The sequence below is a fragment of the Ahaetulla prasina genome, chromosome 2 (assembly GCF_028640845.1).
Source record: "Ahaetulla prasina isolate Xishuangbanna chromosome 2, ASM2864084v1, whole genome shotgun sequence".
Taxonomy (NCBI): domain Eukaryota; kingdom Metazoa; phylum Chordata; class Lepidosauria; order Squamata; family Colubridae; genus Ahaetulla; species Ahaetulla prasina.
Window position 1 is genome coordinate 179,839,916 of NC_080540.1, and position 18,540 is coordinate 179,858,455.

The 18,540-nt window shown below is 43.2% G+C and overlaps 1 long non-coding RNA gene across 1 annotated transcript in view; it reads right to left on the minus strand.

Annotated features, from left to right (window-relative positions):
* Positions 1-3,298: 3,298 nt before the first annotated feature.
* LOC131190822 (uncharacterized) overlaps positions 3,299-18,540 on the minus strand; it is a 38,413-nt gene continuing 23,171 nt past the window's right edge. The window contains exon 2 of the long non-coding RNA XR_009153328.1: positions 3,299-4,305. This is a non-coding gene — a long non-coding RNA (uncharacterized LOC131190822). The remainder of the gene's footprint in view (positions 4,306-18,540) is intronic.

Below are 18,540 nucleotides of genomic sequence, written 5' to 3' on the forward strand. Positions count from 1 at the left end.
TGAACTGGAATGGACCTTGAGTCAATTCTTGCTCAGCAGTGTCAATAGTATAGGTTAAAATAGCCTAGCCTCATGTATTCCACCCCGGAAGCCTTGTAAGTAAACTGATTAATAACCTGATCACTGATTGATAGTGGTGAAGAAGGTGTTGAAAGATTCTCCAAGTCTGGGCTCCCCAGTGCTGCCATCTGATTCTCAGAAAAATGTGTACCTATTCAAGTTTTTATTGTGCATACAATTACTCTTCCTTATTCATAGAATTCTATTAGATCTTGAGATCAGGGGTCCCCAACCCCCAGTCCGTGGCATGCCAGAAACAAGGGAAGCCCCATCCATGGGATGCCGGCAGCATGCAAAACCACACATCCTCTGCTCCATGGAGAAATCGCTCTCCACGAAACTGGTTCCTGGTGCCCAAAAACTTGAGGACTACTTCTCTAGATGACCTTATTGTAACCCTCCCTTTTCATTTTTCCATCTTGTTACCGATAGCTGGCTAGGAGAAAGGGTAGAATTGCTGCGCAATATATGGGATCCCTCTGTCTGGAAGCCCCCTGAATATGTCTTCAAAGCCTCATGCCCTAAAAATTGCTCTTTTCTGGCCAGTGTTCCTGGATCAGGTCCTTGGCATATGGCTGAACTGTCCAAGCCAGCATTTTATTTGAATGTTGGGCATCATCCCGGAACTTGTTATGATCACGAGGTGTTCAGGTCAGCCTAGAAATTTGCATGGTAGGAAAGAGTGCTCCAAGAGGTATGCAAAGTGCCTGATTTCCCTCTGGCTGTTTGGTAGTAAAGTGTCATTAGGAGTTTAATGCAATACTTTTAGATGGAAGTATTCACGCCAGACGGACATCTTCCATCCTGAAGAAAAGACAGCCTTTGGAGCAGAGATTTCCTTCCTGAAGCTGTGAAACTCCTCAAACTCTCAGATTCTGTTGTTCTGTCCTGATCTTCAGCCTCTTCTCTCAAAAGCCCCATTTTTCCTTCCCTCCACCTCCCCATGTTCTGGTAGATTTCAGCTCAGGCTGTTCTAGTGTGGGCATATAGATTCTGTTTGGAGAGATGGAGGAACTGCTTATAAGATAGCTCCATTTTCTGCAGGCCTATTTATAGACAAGGCATACATCAAAGGGCTCGGAACAGACAAGAATTCTGGAGGGGGTGTGTGTTGTATCAGCTGCTGGGTGGATGCTCTGTCCTTCCTCCCCCCCCCTTGGAATTACAACCGCTAAACAGAGTCAGCCTGCTGTCCACATCATGAGAGACAAGTATGTGGCTGGGAGCCCAGGATGGTTTGACAAAAGGTCTGGCAGTTTGTATTCACAACACCTCTGATTAGGGAAGGCTATCTTAAAAGTTGGACCACAGGCGCAAGACATCTTAAAATGTTTCCATCCTGGTTTCTCCTGCAGAGGAATTTCTTACACACCTCCTTTCAGGATCGAGGGGTTAATCTGCCATGGAAATCATCCTGATTTGCTTGGGTTTTTTTTCCTCTTCAGATCTTTTTTTTGGGTTGTTGGGTGAAGAACAAAGGAAGGCACAGGAGGATTCCAAGTGGAAGATGTTTTGTCTGAAACTCCTGCAAAATTCCAGGGAGATTGGCTGGGAGTCTCTGATTTCTGAACTGGGAGAGCCAGTTTGAAGTAGTGGTGAAGGCATTAGGCTAGAAACGGGGAGACCCTGTATTCTAGTCCCACCTTAAACACAAAGCCAGCTGGGCCTGTCAGTTTCTCTCAGCCCTGGGAAGGAGGGAATGGCAAACCACTTATTCAATCTTGCCAAGACATCACCAGGAGTCAAGCCTGACTTGAAAGCATTTTGTCCGTGTGCGCACGCATGAGCACACATGCCCCCTCCTCCCACTCCCATGGATTTAAAGCTGCTCCCAATCTGTTTCCCTGGGGTCCTTGTGAGCAGAAAATAGCCAATTTTTATTCATTCCCAAAATACCAGAAGGCATGATAGGAGGGAATTGGGATAAAGGACCATGGTAGTTAAATAAAACAGATGATTTCCTTGCGTTGTGATTTCAACAAGAAAAATAACTCCATCATTGGTCCACTTCATATCGGGCCACTTGTCAATGTTTGGGCTGGCTGAAAGCTGAACTCAACAGGCAGGCCAACCTCCTCCCACTGTCTTTTTATTTTTAAAGTTACCCGGCCCACCATCATTCCGTCCTGGCCTGCTACTTAATGCTTTGGGCCCAAATGTGGGGCGCGTGTGTGGAGGAAGGAAGGGCACCTGGCTCCCCAACAGATCCATTTCAGATGCGTTCCCATTCCAACATCCCTGCCATTCACACCTACAGGCAGGGGTGTGGATGCAGGGCTCATGGGTAGAGTGCTGACTCTGGTATGACTCAGAGGGGTGGGATCTTTGGCAGGACTCCTCCCTGCTAATCCTTTAATTGCCGATGAAGCCTGGACTTGCCGTGGAAGAAAATGGGGTGGCTGTGGGGTGGAAAGGGGATTTTTCGCTGTGGGCCCTGCAGATCACTCTGGGTTTCTGAGAAGGAGATTGTGCTTTCTCCTGAATAATGAGTTTTGCTTCCCCAATGAGGAAATAAAGGAGTCTGGTCACCTCCTATAAAAAGCTGAAACCTTTTGAGTTGGGTGGAACTTAACATTAATTCCACGGACATCTGTGTCTTGTTTTTTTGATAAAAGCATTTGTTTTCTTTTAGGACTTCTTGGTGGTGTCCCAGCCAAGAACCAAGAAGGTTCAGCCCTGCTTAGCTTTGTGGAAATCCAGCAAGGTCAGCTAGGAACTGTTGCCTGCTGTGAACTGTAGTCTTATAACTGAGAAAGTGACAGGTGACACTTTTCTCAGCAAAGGGATCACAGCCATTACCAAGAGGTCTGTTTAAATGGCACAGCAAATCTAAATGTGACAACATTTACGGTTGCCCGCTTTTTAATTGTTTTGTTCCTGTGCAGTTAACACAAAAGAAAAATTCTCAGTGGACTCTGAATTCTCTAAATTTAATTCTTTCTCCACAGCTCCGGCTCAAACATGATTTCCAGCTATTTATCATTCCATATGCTGAAAAGCAACTATGTATTCCTTTCTGGCAGCCAAACCTTCGAGATTTTATGGCTGTAGCAGATTACTGTATAGATATGCCCAGCAAAATCACTGCATGCATTTAGATTCAAATCAAATCAAATCAAATCCACCCCTTACAAATTACGGTATATTAGAACATGAGATTCACACTTTCTGTTCCTCAACTTTCATCTCTCTCTTCTTTTTATTTCACAGATAGAAGTGAAAAGCTCGCAGCAAGAAGTGAATTTGTCCACTATTCTTTATTTACAATACTATACACATTTTGAATTACCTGAAGCAAGGGAAGGTGATGTGGGAGATTTTCCAGCTCCCTATTCTCCCCTCCCTCATTCGTCCAGAAGTTTGGAGAAGAGGCTCCATTCTCTGCACACACACACACACAAACACACACACCTTGCCAGGCTGCGGTAGAGGAAAAAACGCAGGCAATCCAGTCCAATATAGGCTGTGGAATTCGGGGCCGTCTCTTGAGTTGTTTAAGTGTGGAGAAACCATTGCCAGCCCCGATTGCACGGAAGGGTCTGGGTGACGGGGGTGAGGGAGAGAAAGACCTGCGCTGGGCCCAATGTTGGGCTCCTGGTGAAACCTGGGCAGGACTCCTGTTCCTGCTGAACTGAGCCAGTTTTTCCAAAACAACTGAATATCAGCTCAGTAGGCACGGGAGGCTTGGGCCCTGTGGAGGAAGCAGGACCTGGGTGTCCTGGCCCCAATCTCTCTCTTTGTTGTAATCAAGCAGGATACTCTTGGCCATTTTGAATCTTGCAGAAGGACCATGTCTGTGTTTTCCTTTCTGCTCAGTTGGTCCTCTTGGGATCCCCTCTTACTGAGATAGGACTGAATGCGCAGAGGAGAGAATGGACTCCAAGTGGCGGAACTTAGCCACTGTGAACATGGCTTAAAAAAACGCTGTTCACAAGTGAGCTAAGCCCTACCCTATGCAGTCTGAGGAATTCCCTCCTCCCTGCCCAATTATTCTCCTGTACGCCCATGCGCTTGTCTCTGCAGCTGGTAGCTTGCTGTGACTCCTTGCACTCTCCAGGTTGACTCTCCTCGGCGAGTGACATCCGGAGCCTCAGTTTATGGAGTTTCCATACAGGCGGAGGAGCTTGCCAACAGTTGGAAATCCCTGGCAATGTGATTCTGAACATCAAGGTAAAATCACATCACCAGGAACCCCAGCAGGCAGCAGCAGGAGGAAGGAGAAGCTGCGGGACACCATTGGCACCACTATAGAAAGAAAAAAGAAAAGGAGATTAAGATAGGATGGGTGTCTTGGCTTCTAGCTTGCGAACAGTCTGCTACCTGTGAAAAGGAAAGGGACCTGAGATCCCCAGACAGACTGGCTATCTATCATTCAAAAGAATCCACCCTGATGTCTGAGGCAGCAACAAAGAGGAAAGACCATTTTGCAGACATCCCCCCACCCCCAGGTTTCTACAACAACATTCCTATCTGAATAGACATTTGAAAATCGCTGTACATCTATGCTGCAAGAAAGTTGTGTACTTTTAGGCAACTATATAGACTTAAGTTCCAAATTACATTAAAAGTGTTCCTATGGCTGACTTCTCTTTTAAAACTTTGTACAGCTAATACAGTTTGGGGTTTAGGGAATCGGGATAAGCATCAGGTGGTTAGAAGGGAATTCAACACTCTATACCAGAGGTCTCCAACCTTGGTCCCCTTAAGACTTGTGGACTTCAACTCCCAGAGTCCCTCAGCCAGCAAAGTCTTAAAGGGACCAAGGTTGGAGACCCCTGCTCTATACAGCCGTTTAGACAACAATTTCCTGCTGTTATTTAAACCAATAGTGGGGTGGGCTGTGGGGACTCCCACCTACATATATTAAACTTTGCCTGGTCTGATTGGTTGCTTTTGGACAGCACTAGATTCAAGAAGTCCACAAAACTACAACAAGCCATACTAGCAGCGGATGTTGATAGACTCTGACCTGGGATGCACCTCATGAAACAACACCCACCCCTCCCTAGAAGTCACCCTAACCCGAGAGAGAAAGGGTGCGTAGGCATATGTGGGTAAATATGAACTGATTAACCTTACAATGGCTGAGAAAGTTACTATCAGAGCAGTTTCAACTCGTTGGAGGGAGACTAAATTACATATTGGGCAACAAGAGAAAAGCAGAGAAAGGTTCTGTGTGTCCCAAAGCCAGGAAGTGAGCTCACTGGAAAACTGGAAAAAGCAGTAGCGCTAATAAACTAGCAGGGAGAGCTTCCTCAAGAGACTTGGGACATCTCTGAAAACTGGAAGTCATCTCAGCAACATTCTACCAGTAGAACGGCCTCCACCATGGCCCAGTTTTCTCTCTCTTTCCAGGTGAAGGTGGAGCAATGATAACAGCAGAAAGTCACATTCAAATTGATCAACTCTTTGATTTGTGTGTGTGACAGATCTGCAAGGGTTGGTTCCCAGACTGATTAAAGTCCTGGCAACCATTATGTAAACATACTTCCCCATAATTAACGAAGAGCCCCACTTTGTCCCTGGATCCTGGGCAGCTGTTAAAAATAACACCGAAAGGTCTCCACCCTGAGGTACAGAGACGCCCTGGTTCTAAATGGAAAGGGTTCTGATGTTGACATTCTAACTCCATCTCTTTCATCTCAAAACGGTTTGCTACAAGATTCGTTTGCTACAGGATTTGCTTGCTTTGAGGATCTTGCTTGGAAAAGAATCATTATTGGTTTAGGCAGTCTGAAAAACCCATCAGAAAGAACACTCTCTCATCCCTGACGTAATTCCAAAATACAATTATTTGGATGGAGGCAGTCCGTGCTTTCAGCAGAGAACCACCAGACGTTTGCACCTAGGGAAGAGGGATGCTAAGCAGTCTTCTTTTAAACTTAATTATCTACTAAACTTAATTTCTAAAGCATTTGATCTCAAAGTAGTTTTTCCTAGATTGGGAAGCAGCTCAGTTTTTAATAAAAAAATAATAATGGATACAAATAGGATTTTCTAACAGCCCTCCTTATTTGGGCTGGCACCTGTCCCTGCAAGAATAATCTAGAGTTAAGTCTATGGAAATTGCACTCCCAATGCTCAATATATTGCCCATTTTAAATACGAGAACAGCTGTTTGTCCTATTAAACTACATGTTCTCTATTTCAGGAATAATTGAAAAGTAGATTATAATTTACTGGTAATGATTTGTAGTGGTTCAGGCTTTTTAATGATCAGAAGAGTAAGCTAGTTCATTTACACGTACGTTTTTGTCTCCGCCTTGGTGCTTTTAATAGGTCCGTGCAATGCTTCCAATTAAATTTGGAGGAGGTACTTCAGAAGCAGGGGCTGCTTAAAGAAGCTGCATGCAAAGGCAATGCTCATCTTCTCAAGCTCTCTAAAACCGCCTTTTCTGAATTGAGACTGAAGCATTCCACAGACCTAATTCCCGATGTATAACTTAAGACTTAACTGGATGCTTCTGAATTCCACTCTACTGTGTCTCCTGAAGCTCTTTCTGCTTTCTTTGAGCATAGAAGACATTTGTGAATCCTTGATTTGGATCTCCTTTCAGCCATGATTTTGCACATGTACGTGGTGGATTTCTTTGTTATAGGGCAGGGGTGTCAAACTCGCGTTGTCACGGCGGTGTCCTGGGATGTATTGGGACTTTTTCCCTCTTCGCTAAACTGGGCAGGGCTGGGGCCAGCACGTGATGCATCTGGCCCCCCTGTTATAGGGAAAGGATAGGTAAATGCCCTGGGGCTGTGCAAGTAGTCCTCAACATACGACCACAATTGAGCCCAAATTTTCTGTTGCTAAGTGAATGTTAAGTAAATGTGCCCCATTTTACAACCTGTCTTTCTTGCCACAGTTGTTAAATGAATCACTGGCAGTGGTGAAGTGAATCTGGCTTCCCCATTGATTTTGCTTGTCAGAAAGTCACAAAAGGTGATCATGTGAGCCCAGGACACTGCAACCATCATAAATATGAACCGATTGCCAAGGGTCCAAATTCTGATCACGTGACCATGGGGATGCTGCAATGGTTAAAGTGTGAAAAATAATCATAAGTCACTTTCCTCAGTGCCATAACTTTGGTCACTAACCGAATTGTAAGTCAAAGACTACCTGATACTATATAAAGGTTGCTTGCTTTTAGAGCAATATGGAAAGTGAAAGCTCCAGCCTGCGGAGGCATCCAGCTGATGTAGGCAATGTTATACCCACTAAGACCCATGCAATTCCACTTCTAATAATTTCTAAATGTAAATATGAAGTATTCGCATTTTCTGCAAACCTGTCCCCTTTTCTGCTCACTGATAAATATTAAAATCCTAACCCAGAGATGAGAAAGAGAATAAATGAATGAATAAACGAATGAATGAATGAAAGGTGCAACAGACTACACCAACATGACATTTAAGAAGGGAAATATAAACTGCAACATGACAATTTTAATTATTAGAATTCATCTGTGTTCAGCATAGTTTGGAAATCATTTTTGTTTTGCAATTCCCAAATTTGGGGGGAAAAAGTTTGGCACCTTGCATATCCTCCACCTCTCTCTAAGTATCAAGTGTTGTATATCTTGATGAATTCAGTGGGACATAGGTATATTTTAGCAAGCTTGACATCATTGTTACATCCATGTAGCTTACACAAGATGGTCCCCATTGTCATGTTCCATAGAAATCCTGATGCAATTGAACACTTTGAGAGGGAAATCAATGTCTCCTTGCTATTCTTGGGGAGGCATCAATGCTGAGCCAACTGCCTGAAGTAAAGCCCACTCAGAAATATAGAAAATTGCAAAGGGGGGGGGATTTCCACAGAAGAGAAGCATCAAAGAAGGTGGGGGGGGAAGATATCTTGGAGGGCTTCCTCAACCCTCCTTGTTTCTTAGCAATAATACTAAATAACATAGCAGGAGAGGTTAGAAAGTGAAAGGAGACTCACCTGAAGTGGGGCAGGTTGAGGCTTTGCGATATTATGCCAGTATTGCTCCTATGCCCAGTTCCTCTGCAGAAGAGGGAAGGTGAGCATTTGCTCCGTCCCTTCTTCCCTTGTGAATTTGTCTCCCAGACTGTGGGAGGCTAGCGCAGGAATTGGGGAGGTGGCCCTGCCTCTCTCGGCCCACCACTCCAGCCTAACCGGATAGTGGGTCAAGGGCAAGCAGCATATTCCTGATCAGTTAAAAGCAACCCTAAAAATAGAGGCTTCAAAAGCACCAAGACTGTGTGGCAGCTCCGGAAACTCGCTTCCTAGCTGGGTGGGGCTCAGAGGGTTCAACGCATTTACCAGCGTGAATGTTTCCTCCAAGGCCTCTGTCTCCCTGCGGCTGCTGCTGCTTCTAGTTCAGTCTGTACAGTCTGTACAGTCTTCCTGTAGCATCAACCTAGGCATGGCACAACCTGGGAGAGAAAAATGCTTTCTCAGCTGCCCCCCAACTGGGTTGAGCAAAGCTTGTGTACCAGGTCAACAGTCTGTTGAACAGGCTGCCATGCATTGTGAGAACATCAGTGTTTCTGAAGTGCTCCAGGTGAGGCTAACCATGGGAGCAATGCTGGAGGAGGCACTGAGTTTGCTTTCACTGATTCAGCTAAATGAGAAACTTTCCGAACCAAAACCTCCGTGATATTTGAGCTAGATGAGGCCAGGAGCACAAAGAAGGTTGCAAAACCACAGCCTCTTCAAAGTTACACAATGTTCTCGTTCCACTATAATTTCCCATCATATCCCTGCCTGTGACTTCCTCTTTATTGATTCTATTACCAACGCAACCTCTGATTTAAGACAGGGCACAATCAACTGAAAATACAGGGTGCGCTCTGTGGAATAAGCAGGCAGTGCCTGCTGCCCCCACTTCCAAGGCAGAGCCTCTAATGGAGCCCAGAATCACACTCATAATTTATTTTCCAGTTCTCAGGCATTTTGGCTTTGTGTCAGGAGAATTCCATAGTTAGGACTTCAATCTCCAATCCGGTCTGCAGATTTTAGGATTGCATCCTGCTGTGGGCAGATGGAATGTGTGTGTGCGGGGGGGAGGGGCATTCTGAGGCAGTGTCTTCTTCCAAGGTTTTTAATTAGAATCTACTTTATGGGAGTAGCAACTACAGTATCAAGCAATGAATCGCCATTTTCAATTATTGCCCTCCAAATATGTTGAACCAGCGTGACTGATACATCTGAAAGACACCTGTTTGGAGAATGCTAGCACAGAGATCAACTGATGCTCAGCTAACCCCTAATGAATAAATAACTGTTCATAAAGGCAGAAGATCTGCAATCACAACCCAATGCATTAGATTTTAGAGTGAGGACTAAAATGCTATGACATAATGGCGGCTAATTTAGGATAACTTCTGGCACAGATTTAGGATGCAGGTTTTCCTAAGCCCTTCACAGAGCCTCTTCAAGAAGTCTTCAACATCAAAAAGTGCTATAGTCTATGTTGTAGCTTGTTGTATTTTAAATAACCCCTTGCAGTACGAACAACTCCTGCGACTCACCTCAGCCAAGTCCAGACATGACATGTAGCAGGCAGACCTCAAGTCTGGGGGAAAATATAAGACAGAAACAGAGGCTGCTTTCCATCTTTTTACATGGATATTTTAAAAGAGCAAAACATTGGACCTTCAGGTTACCACCTGGCAGTCCTACAATTATAAGGATTCCATCCCAAGTATTTCATTTCATTTCATTTTACTATGAATTTCCCCCTCCCCCAAAAAAATCTTTTTTGCAGAGAGGATGGATTCAGTTAAAAGGCAGAAAGCCCTTCATTCAAAGCCAAAAATGGTCAATCCCTTAATTTTGCTGTAAGGTCTCAAGTGTGCGTTTTGTCTCTTTCTCTGAAAGCTCAGCCTTCTTCACACATGGTAGGCTTAAGAGGTATCCCTTGAACTACAAGCCCTATTATTCCCATCTGCTGGGTGGAGGATCCACTCAGTCTGAAGAGCTCCAAGTTGATGGAAGATTCTTTTGCTGACTGCCTATTTTGGCTTGGTCTGCAGTTCAGATTGGACTGTTCCTGGTTAACAGGGCCTTTCATTATGTTCCTCCCAAGTATGCAGAAAGCTGAAAGCCCACTGCAGCTTTGCGATCTGTCAGCACTCAAATTTGCAAAACTGTCAGGAAGAGTAGCTAAGGCAAGGCGAATGACTGAATACCTCAAACATTACAAGGGGAAAAAGTAGCACCATCTAATTGTGTGAGGGAATATCCTATAAAGGAAAAGATTATTCTTCTTTTGTGCACAATGGCCTTTGACAAGGCCTCTGGGATAGGTCTGAAGACAGGAAGAGCTGCCCATAAATAATGCAATCTTTTCCAAGTGCTTTTTTTCCCCTTCTCCCCACCCTTTTCTATGGCAATGGAAGCTATCCCATCACAGGGCCCACTCTCCTAAAATGTATTATTTATGTTTGAAAAGTGTGGGGCAGTCTGGAACATTATAATGTGATATCGAGCAATTCCTTTTTCCGAGCACTTTTAAAATAAAAGGCTCGTTTTTGAACAGCAAATGCTGTTCAAGGTGGGTGATTGAAAATACAGACTCCCCCAAATAAATCTGAATGCTTTCTTAGTTGAACAATTATGTATCATCTCCAAGTTTTAGGAAAGAAAATAGGGAAGGATGGGAGCATTGTTGGGGTGGGGAGTATCAAAAAAGTCACAAGGGCAGCCATCAGTGTATAGGACTTTGAACTGGAGTCGCAGTCTCTCTCTTGGCTTAAATTGTGCATACTTTAATGCTTACCGTATATATTTTATTTTATTTGAGAATTGATTTCATGTTGCTCTAGGGCCTGGGAATGAACTGCACCAAGCTAGTAAAATACCTTTCTCACAAAGAGCATTTGTGCAAATGGCTTTTTAAAAGGAATCAGCAGACGGAGTGGGAGGAGTAGCAGAATCCAGATCTGGACTGCTACGGGAGCAAAATATGAAACCTCAATTTCTAAATCTTTTCTTTCCCTCCACCCCATATTTAATTTTTAAAAACCTTATACACAGTTGCTAAAGGATAAGCATTGCTATTTTCTGGAAGAGCTGCACATTCTCTTGGCTTTCAGATATTTTTCTGGGGAATTCTGAAATTCCATACCATCGGAAGGGCTAAGCCTGAGGAATCTTGACTTAAATACATGCTTTCTCTAAATATGGTAAAATTTCTCAGTAAAAGCCATGCAGATTCTGAAGACTTTAGAAAGGTAGTAAAAACGAGAAGAATGATTCTTCCAAAAAAATATTTTCTTTAAAAAAGAAAAAAAGGCAAAAGGCAGTCAATCCCCAAATCTTCTGCCAACTCAAGGAGGAGGAATGATTTATGCAGAACAAATATAAGAAAATCAGGATTGACAGCTGAGAATATCACAATAAAGTAAAATATAACCACATTCATTTCAATCACACCGGTTCTTACAATTTGAAAAGATACTGCCAAAAGAGGTGTGCAAAGCAATAGCTGATCCAATATAAAATTCAACATGGTTGGTTTTTGTTGTTTTTTTAACTTTTTTCTCCCAGTTGAAATTGTCCCTGTACACTGCTTCTTGTCTGAGGATCAGAGATTAGTTAGTTTGAAAAATATTGTTTCCCTTTTAAGTTTGGGGTGAGTTGATTTATTTATTTATTTATTTATTTATTTATTTTTCGAATTTTTATACCACCCTATCTCCCTAGGGACTCAGGGCAGTTCACAGGCAGATAAAAAATGTACATATAAATACAATAAAACATCAATTAAAAAACTTATTCCAAATAGCCAAATAATTTAAAATAAGAGTATACATAATAAAACCCATTAAAACCAATTTAAAATTTTAAAATCTAGTCCACTCCTGCGCAGATGAATAGATGTGTTTTAAGCTCGCGGCAGAAGGTTCGGAGGTCAGGAAGTTGACGAAGTCCTGGGGGAAGTTCGTTCCAGAGCGTGGGAGCCCCCACAGAGAAGGCCCTTCCCCTGGGTGTCGCCAGACGGCACTGCCTGACTGACGGCACCCTGAGGAGTCCCTCTCTGTGAGAGCGCACGGGTCGGTGAGAGGTATTCGGTAGCAGCAGACGATCCCGTAAATAGCCCGGCCCTATGCCATGGAGCGCTTTAAAGATAGTTATCAAAACCTTGAAGCGCACCCGGAAGGCCACAGGTAGCCAGTGCAGTCTGCGCAGGAGAGGTGTCACATGGGAGCCATGAGGGGCTCCCTCTATCACCCGCGCAGCCGCATTCTGAACTAACTGAAGCCTCCGGGTGCCCTTCAAGGGGAGCCCCATGTAGAGAGCATTGCAGTATTTTAACTGATTTGTTGGCATCCTGACTCAATCTTATGGCTACTGGATCCCAGGAAGATTTCCTCAATCTTTCCCTCTCCTGGGTTCAGTTCTCAGAGGTCCCAGTTAGCATTACCACTTGGCACCCGGATCTAAAATATGAGTTAGCTATCCAACATATTGGGACAATTCAAACTGGGAAGGGTTGATTTTGGAGAAAGATGCTTTCAGACCTCACTCACTAATACACAATCCAATTTCAAGAAATCCAAAGATATGGTATCAAAACATTAGTGCTACTTCTTGCAAGGAAATAGAGGTAAGCCTCATGTTTGGGAGTTGCGAGTCAGATTTAGCCAAGCCTTTGGATGATGCAATGTGGCAATTGCTAATTGAGAATTATATTTTAAATTGTTACATCACAGGCATTTATATGTAAGAATCTCACATACAACTGCAATAAGAAAAAAAACCACCTTTCTTCTATCTTTGGTAGGAATGCAATAAAAAGGAACCCGTTAATAATATCAATAACCAAAGGATTGAAATCTCACCAACTTTAGAATTATTACATCTATTTGGTGGAAGGAATAAAAAGTTACAAAGCAAGAAATGCTTTTTAAGAGCAAAATGACCCACTGTTGGAAATATCTATTATCATTTCTATAGAAAAAGGGGTTTAGTAAGATTTCACCAATTGGGAAAGTCTCTGATAAAAATTATGTTTAAAAACCAAGGTAAGAAATCATAATTAAATTGTGATTTGCAAGATTTTTTTCTCTTTTATAAATGACAAAACAAATATTCATTTTGAATATTCAGGATGTTTAAAAAACTGTATCAGCTTATTATAGGATTGTGAAATATAGACACTATTTTATGAAATGTGTTATGATGAAGAAGCTATTTTGTGCAATGTATTATTATAACATTTCTTATTATAAGCAACTTTATAATTAAAAATTATAAAAAAATAATGGCTTGTCAAACTACCCTTTACTGATTAACCCACAGTGGCTGGCTCATACATGATTCTGAGCCATAAAAGAATTCACAAATGGCTGGAGATATACTTTGTACTAAGTGAAACCAAAAAACCACAAAATATGATGATTTGTGAACTCAAATACACAGTAGTAGTACAGGTGCAGGCAGAAGATTACTTGATGGAATGAAAATGTTGGAATCATCCCATGTGCAATAGAACATATCTAAGCCAGCCTCGTGGAATCTGGCCCACTCCAGAACAGGGATGGACTGAAACTTCTAGCTGAATTGCCAGTGTTGGTCCCCTGAGGTCATTTTAAAGGAGGCAGCAAAGAAGCAGCATTCAAGCCTAGAAATCTCCTTTTAAAGGATTAAAAATACAGTTTTGCTTTTCCTAATGCTGGTCAGTTTGGAGTTGCAATGATGACAAAAGATGAGGAAGGTCATGAACAACTCTAAAGGAACTCAGAAAATGACAACAAAAGTAGCTGGAAGTATTCCCTGTTGTATTGTTCATTTCAAAGCAGCGCCATTATGTCCTAGGGAGATGAAAAATGCCTAACTCTACTAAGCCAAAGATTGTCTCTGAGCAGCTATGGAAATATTCTTTTCTGCCCTTTCATCTCCTTCGATCCCAATCAAAATTCCATAGATGAAGCAGCTGAATATAAAATTGCCTACAGCCAATATTGAGGACAGTGTTGTTAAAGAAATATCCTTCAGAAAAAAGAATAGGAAACACTCTCGAATTTATCTCTATTGTCTGCAAAATATCATTGCAAAGATCGTCAGTGTCTTCTCATTATCTCCAACAATGAGCATCTTTAGAGGAAAAGCTTTTTAGTATTTGATTGGTACATTTCAGAAGTTAAGCAGGGGTGCCCCTGATCCCTACTTGGATGGGGACCATGTAGGAATTCTATGGTTGTTGGCTAACGGAAGACAACAGCAAACAATCTCCTGTTGGTTGGTCACGAATTGAGTTCAATTCAAGGGCTCTTTACATTTTATTTGACAGTAGCCCTTTCACCTTGAAAGAATCTTTTATCCTGACCAGAAAGTCTGAAAAGAATCTAACCTCAAAGCCCGGAATTAGCAGTCAAATAAGACACTTATTTATAAAATAAATTTATAAAACAAATATGTTTATTTATAAAATAAACATACTTATGCTTATATATATGCTTATATATCGTATAGTTATTTCATGCTTATGCTTATATATATTGTTGTGACAAATAAATAAAATAAATAAATAAATAAAAGCCCAAAAATACTGCTAATTCTGGTGTTTTTTTTTAAATCAAGAATTATAGGAGTAGCTGACCAGCAATTTCCCCTCATTATTGTGACTCATGAATTAAGTAGAATTGGACTTGATCATAACTTAGATAAAAGGCTTCCTGTAGGCTAGAGAGGGAACTTGAAAAAAAGACAATGGCAAACTGCTTCCAACAAAACTACAAGGTCAACAAGTGTTGAAATGAACTCAGAGGAGGCTTTAGGCTTAGTTAAATGAGGGCACCTTTCCCCCTCTCGGATGCTGCAGGGTTTCCAGCTATTGTGCTGCTCCACATCCTACAACAAAGGACCAAAAGCAGGGATTCCCCTGGGATGGGACATGTATTCCCAGGTGCCTCCGAGCATGTTTATATCACGAGAATGTTACGACTACTGATCCTGCTAAATTGGAGTGCCTTCTGTGAAAGCATGGAGACATTGTGATTTTCTCCTTCCAGGCAATTGGAGGTGTTGATTGGAGCAAGTCAGGAAATTCACTTTATATTGCAATGTGCTACTATTGGTGGCTAATCGCTATTCCAGGGTATTATCAGGTAGAAAGTCAGGACCTCTCAGCAGCCTGATAGGACAAGTGCTGATGTGGGATGGGAAGCTTTTCAAGCCCCACCCACCCCCCTTCTTCACAACCAGCAAAAAAGACAAGTTCCCACTCTTGATGTTTGGGGTCCTATTTATTTCCTCTGCCAAGAAGGAAGTTCTGCCCATACATTCTTGTCAGCTATGCTGGATGGTCTCCCTGCCTGCCCATTGCCTCCCCTCCCCACACTAAGGTAGGTTGACAGAGGGAAGGTAGTATTGGGAAGGATTTGAAAAATTAGCATAAACCCAATCCCCTCAAGCATGATGGGACAAGTCAGGCTGAATAAGCCTGAAATGGTTATGCATATAAAAACAACAGAAAAGGGGAACCCAGCCTGACAGTTGCACAGCTACCCACAAGCAGTTGAAGCAAACTCCAATGTGCACCGGGTCAGTTTTCTAAAAAGGAGAAGCCAGGGCTCTTTTAACTTCCTTGGGTAGCTTTTATCCTGCTTTCTGAGCAGAAAGCAACATTTACTTTTACCTGGCAAAGGCCAATGGCAAGCCTTAAGTAATGCCTAGGAATCTGGTTTTACAAGTGGTTGGGAATTGCACGGGCCCCCTAGTTTAAAAAAGGGGTCACCCAATGCCGGCTCTAATGCCGGCCCTCTGCAAAGGTGACAAACGTATACAACCCACCAAGTAACCGCGATTGGCCACCATCTCTACTTTTAAACGGCCACATCTCCAGGTCAGCCATGCAGAGATAGCCCGACCCGCCTTCTCGCACCGGTTGGTAATATTGGATTGACCAAGGCGTCAACCGGGAGCCGAAAGGGAAACGCTCCTCCTCGCCATCTCCCCGGGCCCTGCACAAAGAGCTGGCAGATCAAAGCAGCAGCTTCTCCGGCCGCTTGGCTTCTGTTTGCTCTTGAAGGTTACCGACGAATCACGAGGGTGGAGGGTTGAGTCATTGTGGATAAATAGGGAAACCGCGTCCATCCGGGAAAGTGGGGGGGGAAGAGACGGGGCGTTTGAGCGAGCGGAGACTTCTAGCTCTCTTTCTTTTGCTAGAGGTTGCAGAATCGGCTCTCCTCTCCCTTCCCGTCTCGTCGCCGTCTCAGTTCAGGATGCTGAGCCCGAGCCACGAGCCTCTACGGCCTTTCCTAAGAAGCCCAGATCTCTCTGCAGCTGGCATGTCCGCGGGGCTGGTTCGACGGAAGGCGGAGGAAACCTTGCTGGATGGCATGCGCCAGATCAAAAGAAGGCAAAACCCTGCTAAAATTGCGACTGTTGGAGAAAATTAAAGACAGAACGGGGCAGGCTGACACTCCAGTGCCCCCCCTCCTTGCCGGAGAACCATCGAAGGCAACCTGGCTCTTGAGAGGCATTTTCTTTATACCCAGGTCCTGAAGGGCGATGCCATTTTTAAGTCTGTGAGACTTTGCCCACTGTGGTTCTGCAAGTGTTTTTGCTGTGCTTCTGAAACCTGCAAAACCAGTTTAACGAGAAAATTCAAAGCGCACCATCAGAAATAATTGTTTATTCTTTCATCATGCCTTCACTATGCTGAAGGGACTGTTTCTCTTGCCAGCCAATTCAGTTGGCACATTTTTCTTCTGAAGCGCAATTTGGTTTTAATGCAGGAATGTCCAACGTTGGCAACTTGAAGACTTATGGAACCCCAATCCCAGAATTCCCCAGCCGATCATGGCTTCAGTCACCAAGCTTGGACACCCCTGGTTTCATGTTCTAATGCATATTCTAATAATCTGGACCAAGGAACCTGCTCTGAGTCACAGTGTTGGCCAAGATCATGTGTCAGAGATGGGGAGCTTGTGAGATTTCAAGGGTTTCCAATGGGCTCCTGAAAACTACTATTTTTCCTTTCTGGACCTGGGAACCAGGAAGAGTTCCCATGTCTGCAAATAATTGAGAACAGAGGAATTCCCAGAGCTGGAAGCTTAACCAAGTAGGGTTTGCAGACCCTTTCTCCCCCTCCCTGTCCTCCCATCAGTCACAATCTCCTCCATCTTTTCTGATCTTTTGCCAGAAAACTGTTCCCAAGATTGTCAAGATTTCTTGGGTTCATATGTCCCAAATAGAAATTACGCATTAGACCCAATTTCTTTCCTATGTTTGACAGAAGCAATGATTAAGAAGACTTGTTCTTGTTTTTCTTTGGCAGGATAGCTTTGGAGTCTGGTTCCTGCCCCAGTTCCAGGGCTGGTCCAAACTGGGAAGTGGCCTATGATGCCTTCAATATGGAGAAACTCAGATCAAATTGTGTTTGGAAAGATCCAGGTTAAAAAAAAAATCACACGTGGTTAATGAAGAGAGTAAGGCTGGGTTCTGATCCTACAGAAAATGTTACCTGATTCAGTATTGGACAACTTCATCTACTTGGATGGAGTTTCAAGAGCAGTCTTAGCTAAGTCTAGGTATGCCCCTGCCCTGCCCTGCCCTGCTTAGGCTTTAGGAGCCTCTGTGCCTACCACTTCTTGTATGCTGATAATGGAGTTGTCTAAGTAAAATAAACCACAGCTAGTGGCATGATGCATGCAGCTCAGGAAATACATTCAGGGGTCTTTCAGATCTTGGTACATGGACTAGGCTCAGCCCTATCTAATCGAGCATGACATCAAACTGGCCATAGTCCTGCAGCCCCTTCCTTCATTAGCATACTTAAAAAAGAGAACTGGGACTTGAGCAATAGAAACTACATTGTGTATTTTTAATTATTTGCATACACTGCTCAGGTTAACCCTGCCAGATGTACTTACGGGCCAATCCTTGTCTTCTAGTGGCTTCCATTCTCAAAAGTGCTCTGCTAAAACTCATTTAGGTTGATCAGATTGATGGGTAGTCACTGCAGTAGGGGTGTGTGTGTGTGTGTGTAGTATTAGGCTTCCTTCTGGCCTTTGCCTCAAACATTGCAAGTGACAGGTTGCTTCTTGCATTTTTGCAAGGTTCAAGGAGAACCTTGGAAAAAACCAATGTTTTTCCTACCTGGAAAAACATTGATAAATCCATAAGATTATACAACTCTTCCAAATTCATGATTGAATCAACAGATAACACCTATTACCTTCTCTTCCCTCATATTTATATTATTTACCTTGACTGGTCTTGGAAAGGCAAACAGGGTGAGGGCTGGTTAGTATTGGATGGGAGATTACAAGAAAATGCCAGGATTGTGACTTGATTGAAACATCCCTGGAGAATGTAATTGCTGTTGTCAAAAAGAAGTATTTATAAAGTCAGAAGAAGCCATCCTGGACTTCAGGATGATTTTATTTACCTTCCACAGGTTACACCAAATTGAACTATAGTACAATATCTTTAACAAATGCTATCTCTTCTGCAGGTATAAATCTTGCCCCTGGAGTGGGGGTGGGTGGGCTCTAACAGCTTAG